Source organism: Schistocerca piceifrons, chromosome 3 (genome assembly GCF_021461385.2).
Source record: "Schistocerca piceifrons isolate TAMUIC-IGC-003096 chromosome 3, iqSchPice1.1, whole genome shotgun sequence".
NCBI classification, from domain to species: domain Eukaryota; kingdom Metazoa; phylum Arthropoda; class Insecta; order Orthoptera; family Acrididae; genus Schistocerca; species Schistocerca piceifrons.
Genome location: NC_060140.1, coordinates 705,300,868 through 705,321,333, shown reverse-complemented (window position 1 = coordinate 705,321,333; position 20,466 = coordinate 705,300,868).

Here is a 20,466-nt window from a genome sequence, read left to right as displayed (position 1 = left end):
GTTCTTCGTTGCAACATTGTCGGGAGGCCACAGATGGATGGCCACGGTGAGTGGCCGCGCGGTTTAAGGCGCCATGTCACGGATTGCGCGGCCCCTCCCGCCGGAGGTTCGAGTCCTCCGTCGGGCATAGTGTGTGTGTTGTTTTTAGCATAAGTTATGTAGTGTGTAAGTCTAGGGACCGATGACCTCAGCAGTTTGGTCCCTTAGGAATTCACACACATTTGAACACATTTCCATGACGAGTGTGGCCCACGAGATTGGTATTGCTCAGGCATTGTTTCATCTGCATGGGGGGAGTTCCGAACCACAGGCACTTCTGCTTAGAATGTGGTCGACGACGGTGAACTGCATCAGCGGATGACCGCTACACAGTGCAACACGCGGGAAAGGACCTGTGTAGCGCACCTACCGCACTATCCCAGGCTGCCCATAGCACTATCGCGGCACCGGAAGCAGAAGTTGCAGTACGGTGCCACTGTATCATGGTGCCTTCTCCATCATCCGATGGCGGCGGCCCAACCAAGTCATGGCAGCCAGCGTTGTAGCGAGTAGTCGATGTATCAGCTGCCGGGATTTATCCCCGTTCTGCTCTCGTCTAGCATCATTCGCTGCTTTGATACTCCCTACATACTGTACTTGGTGAATGTGTGCTACTCTGCTGGTTGTTATAGGACTTTTCTCTGGTTTACCTCTTTGTTCTTGTGAGTTATGCGATTAATGAAACGACTTATTCTGTTTTCAATAAACAACTGTCTATGGTGCGTTGTATTCCTTTGAAATGTCCAATTTGAAAATTATAATTACTGTGCTGGAAAACCTCTGCGTTATTTGATTTTCAAACATTTGAGCAAAACTGAACGTACTCAGACATTTATCTCTTTACTTATTCTGATCATCACTAAACTGACACACAATATTTTTAGCCTAAAGTAATCTGACTTTCAATAATCCCCACAAAAGAATGGCCCTGACCAACAATAACCTATACCTTTCATGAGTGACTTACCTCACAAAAATCTTCGTTACTCGAACTACTGCAGTACAGCGAGCGCCAATACTGCCAGCTAAATAAAAGATTCTAACTACTGAAAGCACTAACTACTGATAGGCATAGTTAGGAAATGAAAGATTTTGCTAGAGAGAAAACAATGTATTTACCTTAATAGTGTTCAAAAGTCATCATATATGTATCTATCAATTCATGACATCCATCTTTACAAATTTCTTTTTTCTGGCGGACACACGTCCAGGTCGTCCGCTTATAGTGACCTCTCAAAACTCTGCCATCTCTCTCTCCACATCCACCATTGCTGGCGGCTCACCTCCAACTGCACAACGCTACGCGCTGTTCCCATCCAACTGCCCAACAATACACAAGCGAATATTCCAACAATGAGTCCAATCAGCCACAGACTGCACACAGCACAGTCAGCGATTTTAATACAGAGCGCTACGTGGAGTTACCAACGTAAAAACCTAAACAGCCTACTTACACCTTGTGTGAATCATTAGAGGACCCACGTCAAAGAGCAGGTGCAACAGCAACCACATTTAACAGGACTGCACGACACGCAGTCCCACTTTGCACAATGACACGGTGACTGTGTGGGGCTGATCTCTTTGTTCGACGACCATTACGTTGTGTTCCGTTGTGGTCCACACATCGGCGGCGCCGTTTGCGATAGTGTGAAGTGTATAGAGGCTGGGCGAAAGAGGAGGGAGCCACACACTCTTTGAAAGCAGATTCAGTGAGAGCCGTGGTTCTGGACGTACCCCAATGTGGCGCGCGGTAGGAAAACATAATGCAACGAGGAACATTGTCGAACATGGTGGCCCTGACGTTATGGTGTGGGGAGTCATAATGATGCATGGGCGTGCTGACCTCTAAATCCCTGAATACAGTGTACTCACGGGTGAACGTTATTGTGATACTGTACTCCTTGCTCATGTGCGTCTTTTCAGTGATGCATGCCGTGATTTTTATAGGTGATAATGCGCGACCGCATTGAATGGTGCAAGGGAAGGAGCAAAGGAACGAGAGGATATTCGGCGAATAGGCTGGCCTTCCAGTTGCCTCGAATTAAATCGCATCGAGCACACGTGGGATGCTTTGGAGGTATGTGTCACAGCACGTCCAGCGACCGTCCAGCTGTCGTTAACCGCTATGGCGGACGAATGGCACGCCCCACCACAGTAACTCCTTATTGACCTTGTGGCCAGCATGGGAGCACGCATTGCCTTCTGAGCTTATCCCACCGTTTATAATGCCCGGCAGACCACCATAATTAGCGATGACTTCAGTGTAATTATTATCTTTGAACAGAAGTTTCATTTCTGTTAGTCTCTTTGCGTTGCCTTCTGTATTATACTGTAGCAGTTCCTTCTAAGTGTCGTCCAAGTTTCATCGTGATATATTACTTGACGTGACGCACCATGCGAAATTCACTTTCGTCCTTAAGTTACGAACTCCAGTGTGCTTCAAAGTATTTCAGTGAAATTCTTCTGCCATCTGAAATAGACAGAAGATTTGACTCACACTAAAAGACAGCCCCGAGATTGAGCCTGAAAAATCTTCTGTGCAAACACTGGCCTTGGCAAATCACTACTAAAATCAGGTATAGTAAAAGAATGTTTGAACATTAAATGAATGTGACAATTTTTAACTGAACCTACCCTGGTTGTCCAGAACTGCAGCAAAGTACGTGGAGAGTGGAGGCTTCTCAAGAGATATGAAGCAAAGGGTACCTTCTATAGAGTCGTATACAGACTGTCACTAAACATCCCAATTTTTTAATACACGTTAACGGCGAAACACAGTGTATGCATTTTAACAGCGCACATCATGTAGTTCACTCTGGCAGATATGTACACTCTGTCACCTCTCGCAGTCGGCTGTATTATGTCTGGTCGTCTTGGATGGAGTCCATGTTGAGCAACTTGCGCGCTGCTATTCTTGACCACGGCCACTTCGCAATTATAAATACCTCTCCATCTCTGTCTGTCTGTCTCTCTCTCTCTCTCTCTCTTTCTCTCTCTGAAATCGCCACGCGTTCTACATATCTTAAGCAGTGGCAACAAAATGTGGACTCCATTTTGCCGCTAATTCCCCTATGGAACCAGGAGTACTTGATAATGCAACATCGTATTCGTAACGGACGAGGTTACTGTAGTAGCGCAGAGCTTCAAAACAGCTGGAAAATCTACATTTCTAGAATAAGATAGACAACGATAATGATTCGGTCACAAGATATAAGCGAGTAAGCCCGAAGCCTACGTGACGGATTGTCACGGCCCAAGTGCTAGAGGAACACATTTGCGGGTGCTATCGGCTTCCTGTGTGTTTTGCAGTATTAAGTTTCGGTGCAAAACTCCTAAACAGTCATATATTGTGCTTTTACGCAGATTACATAGCATCAATAGGGGAACTGACGTGGGGAATAAAAACTACAATTAAAATGTGACAATGAAGGACGCACAGCGTTCCACAGTTAAATATTTGTGATCTCTAATGCAGTATTTCCGATTTCGATATAAATGACCTTTATGATATATGTTTGTCCATGCACTAGTGTTATATACTAGTTCATCGAGAAAATGTCCATCAAAAAATCACATGATGATCACATATATTAAAACCGGTTACAAAGTAAGAAAAAATTTTTTTCGGCCAATGACTCTTTTAAATCCTACAAATTGCAAAAACTACAGTCTTCATTAATATTCTAGGAGACGACTTAATAATTACCTTAATTTTTCGAAACTTGAAACTTGATATTCTTGTTTTCCTTGCATTATGCATGGGGGCTTAATTATATAGAATGCAAATAATTTTAATTTTAGTAGCTGTCTGTCCGGTTACGCAGTCTCGTAACCGGTTGGCCCTGACTGGTATTAGTACGCAATCGGACTGCATAGAATAACAACAAAGAATGAAAGAAAATTTACGTTAAAACAATTAATTAACTAAGTCCCCAGCAACTATGAAAGCTATGAAACAACAAGGCACAAGTGTAGCTGTTCTGTGTGTGGAAGTGTGATTCAACGTACACATCTGGCACGGTTCTTCCTCAAAAAGACAAGATATTTTATATACCATTTACACTGAATTAATTAAATAAAACTGAAATATTATACTTGCACATAGAAACCAGAACTACACTCTAATACATGAACACAAGCCAGATGCTTTGTTGACTGAACCTGTGACCAAGAGGCATTATTGTTTAAGACATTTGAAATAAAAATAAAAAAAAAAAATTATTACCTTCATATATATTGACGAAACATACACTCTGATCATTACAACATCCGCAATCGAACAGCATCGGCTGTCTAGCCCATCAGAACAACTGCATACAACATGCTCACAACTAGTTACGGCTACATCGGAACTCCTACTGCCCACTTCTCAATAAGCACTCTCCACCACGACTTTTCGACAAGCACTCTCCACCACCACATCACAGCAAGCACTAATTACGGGAACTTCTGAACAAGCACTGCCAGTGGAGGCGGCTGAATGATACTCTTTGGCGCAATCTCTGGCGCTGTGACTCAGTGTAGCCACCTTTCATATGCCCCTCCTCGACGGGCTAGAATTTGATGGTATTTTTGCCAGCATTGGTGGTGAAAATACCACCAAATTCGTCCAAAGAAGAAAAAAAATTACAGACAAAAATAAAAGATAATATTAATAAGTAAATATCACATAACTAGATAAATTTTGGCTTTGCACAGACCCTTCAATAACCTAATACATAAAATACAGTAAGGAATACAAATGCTTGCATACATATGATTTTACATAATAGTTTACACAAGTATCATGTGGTTAAACAATTCAATCAATAGCGTCAGCAATGACGAATAGGTGCAGCTAAGAGTCTCATAACATCTCATAAACAGTAAACACACAAAAAAATCCGTTTATACAAATATTCACATAAAATCCTTTCAATAGTTCAATAAACAAGTAGGACTCCTCAGAGTAGTTGACAGTTCCAACAGTAGCACCCAGCAACGATCAACAGGTGCACATAGCAGTCTCATAACATATCATCAGCAGTATTTAAACAGCTTCAACAGTAACACCCAAAAATGGCGAGCAGGCGCAGACACCAACAAGTGACATTATCTCAGTAGAAGCAGTCCATTAGTGGCACCCAGTAATGTTGAAGAGGTGCAGACACCAACAAGTGACATCATTTCAGTAGAAGCAGTTCCATCAGTGGCACCCAGCATTGTTGAACAGGTGCAGACACCAACAAGTGACATCATTTCAGTAGAAGCAGTTCCACCATTGGCACCCAGTAATGTTGAGCAGGTGCAGACACCAGCAAGTGACATTTCAGTAGAAGCAGTTCCATCAGTGGCACCCAGCAATGTTGAGCAGGTGCAGACACCAACAAGTGACATCATTTCAGTAGAAGCAGTCCATCAGTGGCACCCAGTAATGTTGAACAGGTGCAGACACCAACAAGTGACATTATCTCTGTAGAAGCAGTTCCATCAGTGGCACCCAGTAATGTTGAGCAGGTGCAGACACTAACAAGTGACATTATCTCAGTAGAAGCAGTTCCAACAGTGGTACCCAGTAATGTTGAGCAGGTGCAGACACCAACAAGTGACATTATCTCAGTAGAAGCAGTTCCAACAATGGCACCCAGTAATGTTGAGCAGGTGCAGACACCAACAAGTGACATTTCAGTAGAAGCAATTCCATCAGTGGCACCCAGCAATGTTGAACAGGTGCAGGTAACAGTCCATAATATTCACTATCACTAATCAGACTGCTCATCAGAGTTCATTAGCACAAATTAAACATTTCCAAGCAGCACCCATCATGTTGAACAAGTGCACGTAAAAGTCCATAATATTCACTATCACTGATTAGGCAGTTCATTAGCATAAATTAAACATTTCTAAGTGGCACACATCAATGTTGAACAAGTGCAGGTATGAACAACAGTTTGAATGCACACACAATTGCTTTTACAAAATTATTATCAATGCTCTTACACTAGACCTACAAATAATAATAAACACACAAATGATATCAGATAATTGTCATATTAAATATTACAAATACACAAATATCAGTAAACCTATAATATTTATAGGTGTCAGTGCAGGCCACAACAAACAAGTAAAATAATATTTAGGAGGTAGATCGGTACCAATTATTTGGGATTAAGAAGGGGAAACACACAAAACACACTCACTCATCTTTCATCCACATTAAGTGCTACTGTGTAATTGAATAGTGTTAACTGTGTAGATGCAATTCTGTCAAAATTTGATGTTCACCATGTGTATCAAGTAGTAGTGGCAACAGTGTATAACAGTCAATAATAGTTAGTCAATGTCATAGTCATCATGTCAAGACCAATGTTTGCCACGCCAAATCAAAAGGTACGGTTGCTGAACAACTGTCAGTGTGCCAAGATATGCAAATGCTTCCTCTCTCAAAATATATATATATATATATATATATATATATATATATATATACTGCTTATTGATTTAACAAAGTGTGTGTGTAGAAAATCTTCTTTCCACTTGAGTGTTCTAGTCTGCTATCTTCATCCTCCTTGTTCCATATAAACCAACAAAAAAAATATGCTCCTCACTTACTTTACCCCTTATCCACCAAAACTCCAATAACCATCAGCATCACATAATCTCAATACTTCAATAATACCTCTTACGTTGATACATATAAACCTTATCATCAATACCATTTACCTTACCTCTTGTCCACCAAAACTCCAATAATCATCAACTTTACACAATCTCAATACTTCAATAATACCTCTTCAATACGTCGATACATATAAACCTTATTAATAATATCATTTCGCTTCCATAACAACTCTTTCCTCTAGTCAGTCTCCACGAACAAGTACAGATAAAATCCTAGTGCAAACCTCAATTCATCATCCCATACAATCCTAAGACATAATGTCCACACACAACCTCTGTGTAATCCATCTGACCCACATCTTCTACTCATTATGAATTATAAAATACATTTTGGTGACCTTGTCCATCATTAAATAAAAGACCTCTAACAGCCTTTAGTTCGAATAACTTTCAGTAAGTGAGTACGGAGTGTTAATGATCATAATATTTCACAGTGTGTACACCACTTCAAGAATCATGGCAAAACAGAAGCAAACATGTGGAGTATTTTCTTGTGTCAAGTGTCACTTGCTATTTCAATTGCTCACGAAGAATGCAGTGTAATAACTGTCAATGGTCTAAACCTAGTGTTGGTATGTCATGTCGTTAGCATCCTTCCTATTAGCATAAATTTATACAGCTTTCATAAAACCTCCAGCTCATGTGACTTCAATGAAGTTTCTTGTACTAATGTCGTTCGTCGAATTATCTTAAAAATATAAGGCACAGAGCGTAAGCAAAACATGCAATAGCGAGTAAATATACCAGTGGAGAACAGAATGTCAACAAGTGGATGCAGCACAATTCCTACAACGAGGCTCTGCCAAGCGAACAATCGATAATTAATACCATAGTGTGACCTAAACTCCATGTTTGTTCACCGCATATCAGCATTTCTATATACCAAATTAAAGAGTAGTTATGACAACAAACAGAAATGTATAAATATGCAATCCGTACGCAAAGCAGCAAATATATGTCTTACATAATAAACAGGTCATTAGCATCATATCAGCATAAGCAAATAAATGTTCATATATAATCTTAATAAGTAAACATGAAGGCGCAAGCAGATAAATCACAAAGTATAACTTACATACATAACCACAGTCAGCACAATTAATCAGGTGACAATTATAATTTAAATAAATAAGCACAGCAGGCACATAATAAAAAAATTGTGACATCAGTGAAAAAGCATAGCAGCCAAGCGATGCATAATATACACAAGTAACAACCCTGTTCATTAATCAATCATTGTCAAAATAAGATAACACAAAGTATAAATCACGTAATCGCGAGCAGCAATTCACGTCTAAAGTACGTACCAAAGTGGAAATATGTTACCTGAAAAATAAACTCAATTAATGGTTACCCTTTTAGTTTATTAGTTTCTTCTTCGAAATTACATTCTTCCTGAAAATTTCTCGATAGCAAGTCCTCTTAACGTCGGACACACACAGAATTTACCTGAAGTTCTTAAATATTTTATACAACCGTATCCTGAAAAATACTGAACGTTAATAACATAATTTATCAAGTTACTATAACTTTATACTGAATTTATTCGGAGAAATTACACTGTGTATTTGTTTACGGCTGTCAGTGCATTCGCACTGAGCGCTCGATCAGCTGTAGGTACGCGTGACGTAGGAAGTAATTGTTTGCGGTCAACGACTGCCTTGTGCGGCGCGCGGACTTGACTGTTGCTTTGAGTATGTGCCGCCGCCGGAACATGGCGCGGTATCCTTGTATTCTCTGCACGTTTACATGTAGCTGTTAGTTTCTCAAAAGTATGTCATTCCACAAAAATTTTAACGTTCGATATGTGATGTATTCCCTTAGAGCGCCGAGATTTAAGAGTTTCTACTTCGACAGTGTTATCATGAATGATTTTGCGAACCCTATATGGACCGTTATAAAGCAGAAAAAATTTGCGACACAAGCCTTTTCCTTTGTGAGACAAACGGTGAGACTTAATTAACTAACACCTTTTGACCAACTGACAAGGTTTTTAAACGACCAGGACGCTTAGCTGATTTCTCTCTTCTAGCAGCCGCAGATGCAATATTTTGTAGAGCCTGGTTGACAACTTCAGAATGCCGCAGTTTCCGTGAAGACGGAAAAGGAACGATTTCAGAAATGCGATTTGTCGGTGCTTTGTTTTTTAATATCAATATAGGCGGTAAAGAAGTTGAATCATTAGGGAGTTCATTCAGAATGTTTTGAAAAATATGAAGATACTGATCCCACGTTCTGTGATTCTGATGACAATAAAGTCGACACAATTTATTGATTTCCTTCATCCATCTCTCTGAAGCATTAGATTGAGGGTGAAAAAGTGAAATGAAAATTGGTTTAATCTTACGACACCGTAGAGTACGAAGCCAAATTTTAGAGCGAAACTGTGATCCATTATCTGATATAACCTTATCAACATGATCCACTTCTTTAAGAAAATGTTTGATGAAAGCATTAGATACTGAACGAGCTGTTGCTTTGAGTGAAGGTGTAAAACACACATATTTTGATGTCAATTCCACTGCTACTAAAATGTACGCAAAACCATTAGTAAAACGAACCACTGGACCGAACAAATCGACTGCAGCCATCTCCTTTAATTTCGCTGGAATGATAGGAAACAACGGTGCTCTGTGAGAAATAGTTGGCGGCTTAGCCTTTTGACATAATTTGCATTTGGCAAGAACAGATCGAATACGTTTTTTCATATTACTGAAGTAGCAATTTTCTCGTAATTTATGAAAGCATTTTCTGGGACCAAAGTGTTCATAACTGAAATGTGTGTACCAAATCAATTTATTAACCCACTCATCAGGAATTCAAACTAACCAAACAGAGTTGTCGACCGATTATCGTTTAAAAAGAATATCATTGCGAAGTAAATAATACTGTCTAATCGCTACGCTTTCCTTTCTCCTCCACTTCTCCTCAATGTCCTTCCATATTGGATCCTTATTTTGCTCCTTAGCGATGACCTGGAGCGAAGACGAAATAAAATTATCAAACGCAACACCTTCAATATACATCAAACAATAATTGTTTTCTTTGCAGTCCTCTTCAGCACTTTGTTTCAAACCTATAGGTGCACGTGATAAAGCATCAGCAATAATATTTGAAGAACCCTGTATGTAAACAATACTAAAATCAAATTCCTGTAGATACAGCGCCCATCGTGACAATCTTCCATGTGTTAATTTTGTTGACATAAGAAATTCCAGAGCTCGGTGATCGGTGTAAACCTTAGTATGTCTGCCATACAAAAATATGCGAAATTTTGTGAAAGCCCATACAACAGCCAAAGCTTCAAGTTCCGTAATCGAATAATTCTTTTCTGATTTGGAGAGAACACGACTTCAATGCAATAGTTTTCTGTACTACAACGCCGTCTTCTTCTATCTCTTGAAATAAGTGTGCACCTAGGCCTTTGTATGATGAGTCCGTAGCCAAACAAAAATCTTTAGATAAATCCGGATGTGAAAGAAGTGGAGCAGCAACTAAAGCATCACGAAGTTGTTCAAATTCTGGCTGAGCTTCCTCATCCCAACACCAATTAGAATTCTTTCCAGATAGTTCACATAAACGAGGTGTGGCCAAATTATCCAATCTAACAAAGCATCTAAGAAAATTACAGACACCAAGGAAACTACGAACATCACGTTTTGTGGTAGGAACAGCATAATTACGAATAGCGTCTAGTTTCTCTGGTCAGGAAGAATACCTTCTGTAGAAATAGTATGACCAAGTAATTTCACCTGAGAACGACCAAATTCAGATTTTTCCAAGTTCACTGTAATGCCAACTCTTGCAAAAATACGTAATAATTAATCCAAAATTTTGTTGTGCTCACTCCAAGAACGTTTAGCAATAAGAATATCGTCAACATATGAAGTAATATTGTCACGAAGATAAACAGGTAAAATTTCGTTTAAACTACGAATGAATGCTGCTGAAGATACAGTAAGCCCAAACGGTAATTTCCGAAATTGGTAACAGTTACCAAAGGCTAAAAAGGTAGTGCATTTTCCACAATCAAGGTGGAGTTCTATTTGCCAAAAACTTGTGCGCATATCAATCGTGGATAAAACTTTAATTCCATGGAAATGTTGAAGAAGTTCATCTAAATTTTGTGGACGGTCAGTTTCAGGAATGATGATATTATTTATCTGTCTGGAATCCAGAACCAAACGAATTGACCCATCCTTTTTAAGAACGACGTGTAATGGGCTGGTATAAGGACTGACTGCTGGCTCAATAATGCCTTGATCTAAAATGTATTGAAGTTCACTCTTAACCTTGTCTCTGTAAGCCAAAGGAATAGCGTACGTTTTCCCCCGAAATGGTGTGTGTTCTTTTACTTTAAATAAATATTGAAAGCCTTGTATAGTTCCTGTGTGTTGACTAAATACTGTAGCATGTGAAGTCAAAATTTGGTGCAGTTCTTCTCTTGCTACGTCATCCGGCACTTCAGCTTTCTTAACCTTTTCATTTATTAATTCTTCGCTATTAATTATATCAGCCATCGCGTCTCTGTATCTATTGTCATTGTCATGAATGAACACATTGTCGTCATAATGCTCAGCGAAAACATCAGAAGTAAGAAACCTTAAACATTTTGTGTCTGATTCAGATTTTGTTAAACACTCGAAAAATTTCAAACTTTTCGGCATTTCAGCAACAGTCAAATTCACACTTCCTTCTTTAAAGTTTAAAATTGCCTTATGTGCGTTAAGAAACTCCATACCTAATATAATTTGTGTGTTGAGTAATGAAACAATAATAAAATTAGCAAAAAATTCGTATCCTTGACAAATGAAATTTAGGTTGGTCTGCTGTTTGACTTCCACACTTTTTCCAGAAATAGCTCCTCGAATTGTAGTTTTAGAAACAGGTAACACAGGACAAGCAATAGTTCTTACACATATACGAAAAACTGATTCACTAATGACATTCAATGGGCTCCCAGAATCTAAAACTGCAGTGAACTTATTCTTACCCACACATACTTCAATAACAGGATGTAAAAATGCGTCTACATTATGTTCCTTTTGGTCTAGCAAAATGTCTCTCATGTCTTCCAGGCGTACGTAGTGTAAAGTCGTAGTGTCATTACTTTCTGAACCGTTTATATTGCTGCCAGAAGCCGAAGCTACAAGTCATTGTCGATTGTTTGCGTCACGTCTTTGATTATTCGCGTCGTTTCGCGGATCAATTTCTACGATTTGCACTTGTCTCTCTGAATTTCTGTCACGCGAAGGATACCAGTTACGTCCCTCCTGTCTGTTACATGTAAATTCTTGGTTGTGTCTGTTGTTAAAATTTCTGTTTTCCTGGCTATCTGCACGACTACTTCTTGTGCAATTTCGAATGTCACTTCTGAAATTATTGTTATATCTACTACCCTGGTTATTTCTGTAGTAAGAATTCCTATTATTGTATGAATAATTTCTGTCTTGATGATACCGATTACTGTTTCCGTATGATTGATCATTCCGGTAGGAATTTCCGTTATTATAACTGTCTGTGTAATTTCTGTTAGACCGTCTGTTATTGTCATAAGGCTGGTATCTATTGTCCTGTCTGTTACTTCTGTCATTTTCAAAATTACCACTATAACGTCCGTTCCGATCACTATCCCTTTTCTCTGAAAATCTATTGTAATTACTGTTTCTGAAAAAAATTACAAGAAGTCCCGTCGTCGTTGTCATACTCAAGTTCTTGTAGCAACGTCTTTAAAGTCTCAATGTCGTCTTTACATCTTCCGGCTAAAGCAATTTGTCTTATCGATTGTGGCAGCTTAGTTAAACAAATGCGAATTAATTCAGTCGGGCTATAAGGGTTGGAAAGGAACTGATTCTTTCGAATCATGTCTTCAAAGTATTCTGCTGGCGTGCGGAACTCAGACTGTTTAAAATTACGCTGCGTAATAAGACTATGTTTGACTCTGTCTTGTGTGTTTTCGGACCAATATGCCGATAGAAATGCATGATAAAAATCATTTAGATTATTACAATCTCTAATAAGTGCGCGCATGCGCGTCGCCGGTTCGTTTTCTAAATATCCACACATAAATTCCAGTTTGTGACTTAGTGGCCAATTTGGTGGAAGTGCGTACATAAATTGATCTAACCATGAACATGGATGTATGTCATTCTTAGAATTGCGAAAGATCTTAAATTTCCGAACAGTTAAGAAGTGTTTATAGTCAAAGTTTTCGCCTCGTGGCGACAAAGACCTACCGCGTCTGTCCCAGTCCCAATGTCGATTATTGTCAAGTTCGCGCGCCTGGCGCTCTCTTGTTGCTTCTCGCAAATGAAATAAATTACTTTCTTCAAACCCTTCTACTATCTGTGATTCTAAATTTCTTCTGCTGTCTTTTCCTACGATTTCGCTTTCAACATGTTTGACTTGCTTTTGTAATGCCTCAAATTCCCTTTTAACGCGATCTTTAAATTTTCCCTGATTTTTAACATGCTTATTTATGTTCTGGTACTCTTCGGTTTCTGCAAATGGTAACGGAGCTGTATCATCCGAATCTCTGTCCCCATTTAAACTAAGACTTGTCAATTTATCTGAAATCTCCTCAACTCTTTCCGATAAGTCACCTATTTGTTCTTTCTGTTTATTGACGTCTTCCGTAAGTGTCGCGACTAGGGTTTCAGTATTGACACATTTAGTAGTTAACTGTTCATACTGTTGTGTTAGGTTATTTATTCTGTCATTTGGTACGGATTCCTCGATTCTTTCAAATATTTCTTCCTTATCGTGTGCACGTTGTAAATTTAACTCTGAAAATTTTTGTACTATCGCGCGATCTCTTTCTTCCTGTTTTCTATCCTGTTCCCTTTGTCTGATTTCTATTGAAATTAATCTATTATTGTGAGCATTCAAAATCGGTTGTACTTCTTCTCCAATTTCTTTTTTTAATTCATCTTTCATGTTTTTGAAACATGTCCCTATCCATGAGTCTAACCGTGTTTCCATTGTTCCCAAATCAGTTTCTAACCGTGTTGCCAAAGTTCCCATCTCTGTTTTTAATTCAGATCCTAACTGCGATCCCAGTGAGTCTAACCGTGTTTCCATTGTTCCCATATCTGTTTTTAATTTCTGAGCGTAGCTGTGATCCCACTGTTTTTAATTCAGATCTTAACTGTGTTTCCATTGTTCCCATATCAGTTTTAATTGTTCCTATTTGTGAGTCTAACCGAGATCCCAAATATAATATTGCACTCATCAACTGCTCCATGTTAACTTGTTCGAAATTCTTTTCGCCCCTAACATTTCCCGTAAAACTAACTTCCTTCGACATAGCCGTAAAGCTATCTGTGTTCGATACTATTCCAGAATCTTCTGTCGTTAATCTCGAATTCTGAAAATTTTTTGATTGTGAAAAATTTTGAACTGATTCCGGACTATTTTCCCGATTTATTAAATTGTTTTCTACTTCATTATTCATCATACTGTTCTCCTGTGTTGGCGAGTTCGCCATGTTAACAATTTCGTCATTCTCACTATCCATCATTTTTGCCTTTTTCATCGATCGCGTAATCATTTACAAAACATACAAAACTCGTCACTATACGAAAATTACATACAATATAACACTTTACCACCAACAATACCATTCACACGAAGTGCTTCCCGACAAACACTCCTAACGAACAATTAAAACCTTCACAATTGCACAAATTGTCAAACCCGTATACGAGTCATCAAAAATTATATTCTGCAAAAATACCATTAGAAGAAAGACAAGACAACTACAAATGTTCATTACCAAATCTACACAAGCAATATAGACTACAATTACTAAACTACAAATAACTTCAACAATACTACTATCTGCTATTTTTACTATCAGAAGATTTCCAAGGGACGATCCGAAGCAGCGGTCGCCGCGTGCATGGGAGCTTAATTATATAGAATGCAAATAATTTTAATTTTAGTAGCTGTCTGTCCGGTTACGCAGTCTCGTAACCGGTTGGCCCTGACTGGTATTAGTACGCAATCGGACTGCATAGAATAACAACAAAGAATGAAAGAAAATTTACGTTAACACAATTAATTAACTAAGTCCCCAGCAACTATGAAAGCTATGAAACAACAAGGCACAAGTGTAGCTGTTCTGTGTGTGGAAGTGTGATTCAACGTACACATCTGGCACGGTTCTTCCTCAAAAAGACAAGATATTTTATATACCATTTACACTGAATTAATTAAATAAAACTGAAATATTATACTTGCACATAGAAACCAGAATTACACTCTAATACATGAACACAAGCCAGATGCTTTGTTGACTGAACCTGTGACCAAGAGGCATTATTGTTTAAGACATTTGAAATAAAAATAAAAAAAAAATTATTACCTTCATATATATTGACGAAACATACACTCTGATCATTACAACATCCGCAATCGAACAGCATCGGCTGTCTAGCCCATCAGAACAACTGCATACAACATGCTCACAACTAGTTACGGCTACATCGGAACTCCTACTGCCCACTTCTCAATAAGCACTCTCCACCACGACTTTTCGACAAGCACTCTCCACCACCACATCACAGCAAGCACTAACTACGGGAACTTCTGAACAAGCACTGCCAGTGGAGGCGGCTGAATGATACTCTTTGGCGCAATCTCTGGCGCTGTGACTCAGTGTAGCCACCTTTCAATTATCCCATATCTTCACGGGGTCGGTACGTTAATCTGGGTTTGGTTGCGTTAGTATTAGTCCATGTGAAAGTGAGAGAACGTTCTCCAAACATTTATGAATCGCGTAACTGAGGCCGGAGGGGTACTAGCCCAGTATTCACCTAGTCGGATGTGGAAGACTGCTTGAAAAACATATCCAGGGCCTCGTAGTTAAAAAGCCGGGCGGATACGATACCGGAGCGCCGTGGCACCTCAAATCCCAGTAGCGGCGTGCTACCGCGCTTGTCTATCCGAGCGGGTAAACCTTGGAACTTGCTCTAATGACAAACAATACCATAACGCACAGAAGGTACAATAATTCAGACAGGATTCGACGCTCAGATCTCTGAAAGGTTTTCAATGACAGAAAACAGAAGGGACGTCATCTGGAACAACAGCCAGCCGCGGTGGCCGAGCGGTTCTACGCGCTTCAGTCCGGAACCGCGTGACTGCTACGGTCGCAGGTTCGAATCCTGCCTCGGGCATGGATGTGTGTGATGTCCTTAGGTTAGTTAGGTTTAAGTAGTTCTAAGTTCTAGCGGACTGATGACCTCAGATATTAAGTGCCATAGTGCACATACCAGTTTGAACCATTTGAACTCGCAACAACAAATAACTATAGCCAGCCACATTTATTCTATTAAACTATACACTACAAGTTTCGGAGGATTATAACTACGTCACAAGAGGTTTTTTGTCACTTAATAGTGTATTATATATAAAACTATGGAGTGACCTGTGACACTTTCACTAGCCGCTGGCTCATTTTCCACTGTCATTTACATCCCACGCGCTTCTACACTGACGGAAAAAAGATACAACAACAAGAAAGAGTTCTTCGACATAAAAAAAAGAGTGGCGCAAGTAGCGCCACTGCCAGGGTGCAGATCAGGTCTGCTTTGAAATACACGCTGTAAGGGCAGTGAGAGTTACACTGCTAGCCATTACAATAGCTACACCACGAAGATGACGTGCTACAGACGCGAAATTTAACCGACAGGAAGAAGATGCTGTGATATATAAATGATTATCTTTTCAGAGCATTCACACAAGGTTGGCACCGGTGGCGACACCTACAACGTGCTGACAAGAGGTAAGTTTTCAACCGATTTCTCATACACAAACAGCAGTTGACCGGCGTTGCATGGTGAAACGTCGTTGTGATGAAGAAATGCGTACCGTCACGTTTCCGACTTTGATAAAGGTCGAATTGTAGCCTATCGCGCTTGGGGTTTATCGTATCGCGGCATTGCTGCTCGCGTTGGTCGAGCTCCAATGACTGTTAGCAGAGTATGGAATCTGTGGTTTCAGGAGGGTAATACGGAACGCCGTGCTGGATCCCAACGGCATCGTATCACTAGCAGCCGAGATGACAGGCATCTTATCCGCATGGCTATAACCGATCGCGCAGCCACGTCTCGATCCCTGAGTCAACAGATGGGGACGTTTGCAAGACAACAACCATCTCCATGAACAGTTCGATGACGTTTGCAGCAGCACGGACTATCAGCTAGGAGACCATGGCTGCGGTTACTCTTGACGCTGCATCACAGACAGGAGCGCCTGCGATGTTGTACTCAACGACGAACCTGGGTGCACGAATGGCAAAACATTTTTTCGGATAAGTCCAGGTTCTGTTTACAGCATCACGATGGTCGCATCCGTGTTTGGCAACATCGCGGTGAACGCACATTGGAAGCGTGTATTCGTCATCGCCATACTAGCGTATGACCTGGAGTGATGGTATGGGGTGCCATTGGTTACTCGTCTCGGTCACCTCTTGTTCGCATTGACGGCACTTTGAACAGTGGACGTTACATTTCAGATGTGTTACGACCCGCTGCTCTACCCTTCATTCGATCCCTGCGAAACCCTACATTTCAGCAGGATAATGCACGACCGCATGTTGCATGTTCTGTACGGGCATTTATTGATACAGAAAATGTTCGACTGCTGCCCTGGCCAGCACATTCTCCAGATCTCTCACCAACTGAAAACATCTGGTCAAGGGTGGCCGACAGCTGGCTCGTCACAATACGCCAATCACTACTCTTGGTGAACTGTGGTATGGTGTTGAAGCTGCATGGGCAGCTGTACGTGTACACGCCATCCAAGCTCTGTTTGACTCAATGCCCAGGCGTATCAAGGCCTTTATTACGGTCAGAGGTGGTTGTTCTGGGTACTGATTTCTCAGGATCTATGCACCCAAATTGCGTGAAAATGTAATCACATGTCAATTCTAGTATAATATATTTGTCCAATGAACGCCCGTTTATCATCTGCATTTCTTCTTGGTGTAGCAATTTTAGTGGCCAGTAGTGTAGTTATCTTTGAGGAAGGACGTGGTGAGTTGATGTTAGCTAAGAAAGCCTTTAAGGCGACAATGAGTGAGAACGAGATCGTGTAACAGGACTAAGAGAACCTGGATGTTCCTTCTGTGATATTACAGGATGATTAGGCAGTAATGTAGAGCCTGTATGTAATTGCTGGCAGCGATAGTCACAGGAGTGTACGCTCGCAAGACGGCTGAGCCCCATGAGGCCATGTCACCAAAGTGAAGACCGTCGTGTTCGGCGTATGGTTCTGACGTATCGTACTACATATGCAGTAGCAATGTGAGCAGCAGTTGCCACCACAGTGATACAGCGCGCTGTTACAAATCGGTTACTTCGAGGGCAGCTCCGTGTCAGATGCCCCGACCATAAACTAAATGCATTTGGACTTCAGTGACGTCAAGCGAGAGCTCACTGGAGCGCAGAGTGGAGGTCTGTTGTGTTTCCTGATGAAAGCTGGTTCTGTCTTGCGGTGATGGCTGCGTGTTGGTTAGAAAGAGGCCAGGTGAGGGCCTGAAACCAAGACATCTGCGTGTTAGACGCATTATACTTACATCAGGAGTAGTCGTTTGGGGTGCCGTTTCTTATGATAACAGGAGAAAAATCGCTGTTATCCCACGCACTTTGACTGCAAATTTGTACGTCATTCTGGTGGTTCGGCTTATTGTGCTGCTACTCATTAACAGAATTCCACCTGGTGTTTTCCAATCGATTAACCCTCGTCCACATATCATTGTTGTAACCCACCATGCTGTACAGAGAGTCGCCATGTTGCCTTGGCCTGTTCGATCACCAGATCTGTCTCCATCGAGCACATACGGGACATCATCGGACAACTCCAGCGTCATCCACAAACAGTATTAAACGTCCCTGTACTGACCGACCAAATGCAACAGGCATGTAACTGCATCCCACAAACTGACATCCGGTATCTTTAAAACACAGTGCTTGCGAGTTTGCATGCTTACATTCAACATTCTGGTGGTTACCCGGTTGTTAATGTACCAACATTTCACATCTCCAACGGCCTGTCCTCGCTTTTACTAACCTGTGATCTTGCAGTGATAATAACTTACATATGTTCCCGAAATTTCATTACTCTACGTTAATTATTCTGGTTGCCGTATCCTAGGTAAGATGAAATGACGCTGGGGTCTGTATCGTGCAAGTTCCAAAACGCGTCAGAGGCCGTCTCTGATAACAATGAGACCGAACGAGGTGCTGCAGTGGCTATGAGGCTGTAGAGTCCAATCCACGTCAGAATATCCTGATTTAACTATTTGGCAGCTTGGATTATGTTTCCTTGGTTATCAAGCCTAACTTTCGACAGCTGTCACCACCATCGTCATCAGAAACTAATACATCTGACAGCATAGATTTTCTTCTTTTTTTTTCATTTCATTCACAAAAGGGCTAGTAGCTGTTCTTCAGACGTACAGTTTGTTAAAATTCAACGAAATTAAAACAAATGATGAAATGTTATACCCAGAATGGGCAAGGAGACTTCCTTGTATTCACGAGACAACAGAGTCCAGTTCGATCCAAAGGTGGACCGAATTAACAGAAGGCTGGAAAGCAAGTTAACCTGTCCGGTAGAGCGCCAGCCCGCCGCGGGAAGCGATGACGTCAGCAAACGCGAGTGGGCGGCGCCATATTCGAAAATCGCACTCACGCCGACCCGCAATTGTCAATCGATTCCTTCTGTTTCTGTCCTCGTGCTCTGCTACGTGTGTATTCTTGTTCTCTATTGTAGTTAATGCGCCATAATACACTCCTGGAAATTGAAATAAGAACACCGTGAATTCATTGTCCCAGGAAGGGGAAACTTTATTGACACATTCCTGGGGTCAGATACATCACATGATCACACTGACAGAACCACAGGCACATAGACACAGGCAACAGAGCATGCACAATGTTGGCACTAGTACAGTGTATATCCACCTTTCGCAGCAATGCAGGCTGCTATTCTCCCATGGAGACGATCGTAGAGATGCTGGATGTAGTCCTGTGGAACGGCTTGCCATGCCATTTCCACCTGGCGCCTCAGTTGGACCAGCGTTCGTGCTGGACGTGCAGACCGCGTGAGACGACGCTTCATCCAGTCCCAAACATGCTCAATGGGGGACAGATCCGGAGATCTTGCTGGCCAGGGTAGTTGACTTACACCTTCTAGAGCACGTTGGGTGGCACGGGATACATGCGGACGTGCATTGTCCTGTTGGAACAGCAAGTTCCCTTGCCGGTCTAGGAATGATAGAATGATGGATTCGATGACGGTTTGGATGTACCGTGCACTATTCAGTGTCCCCTCGACGATCACCAGTGGTGTACGGACAGTGTAGGAGATCGCTCCCCACACCATGCTGCCGGGTGTTGGCCCTGTGTGCCTCGGTCGTATGCAGTCCTGATTGTGGCGCTCACCTGCACGGCGCCAAACACGCATACGACCATCATTGGCACCAAGGCAGAAGCGACTCTCATCGCTGAAGACGACACGTCTCCATTCGTCCCTCCATTCACGCCTGTCGCGACACCACTGGAGGCGGGCTGCACGATGTTGGTGCGTGAGCGGAAGACGGCCTAACGGTGTGCGGGACCGTAGCCCAGCTTCATGGAGACGGTTGCGAATGGTCCTCGCCGATACCCCAGGAGCAACAGTGTCCCTAATTTGCTGGCAAGTGGCGGTGCGGTCCCCTACGGCACTGCGTAGGATCATACGGTCTTGGCGTGCATC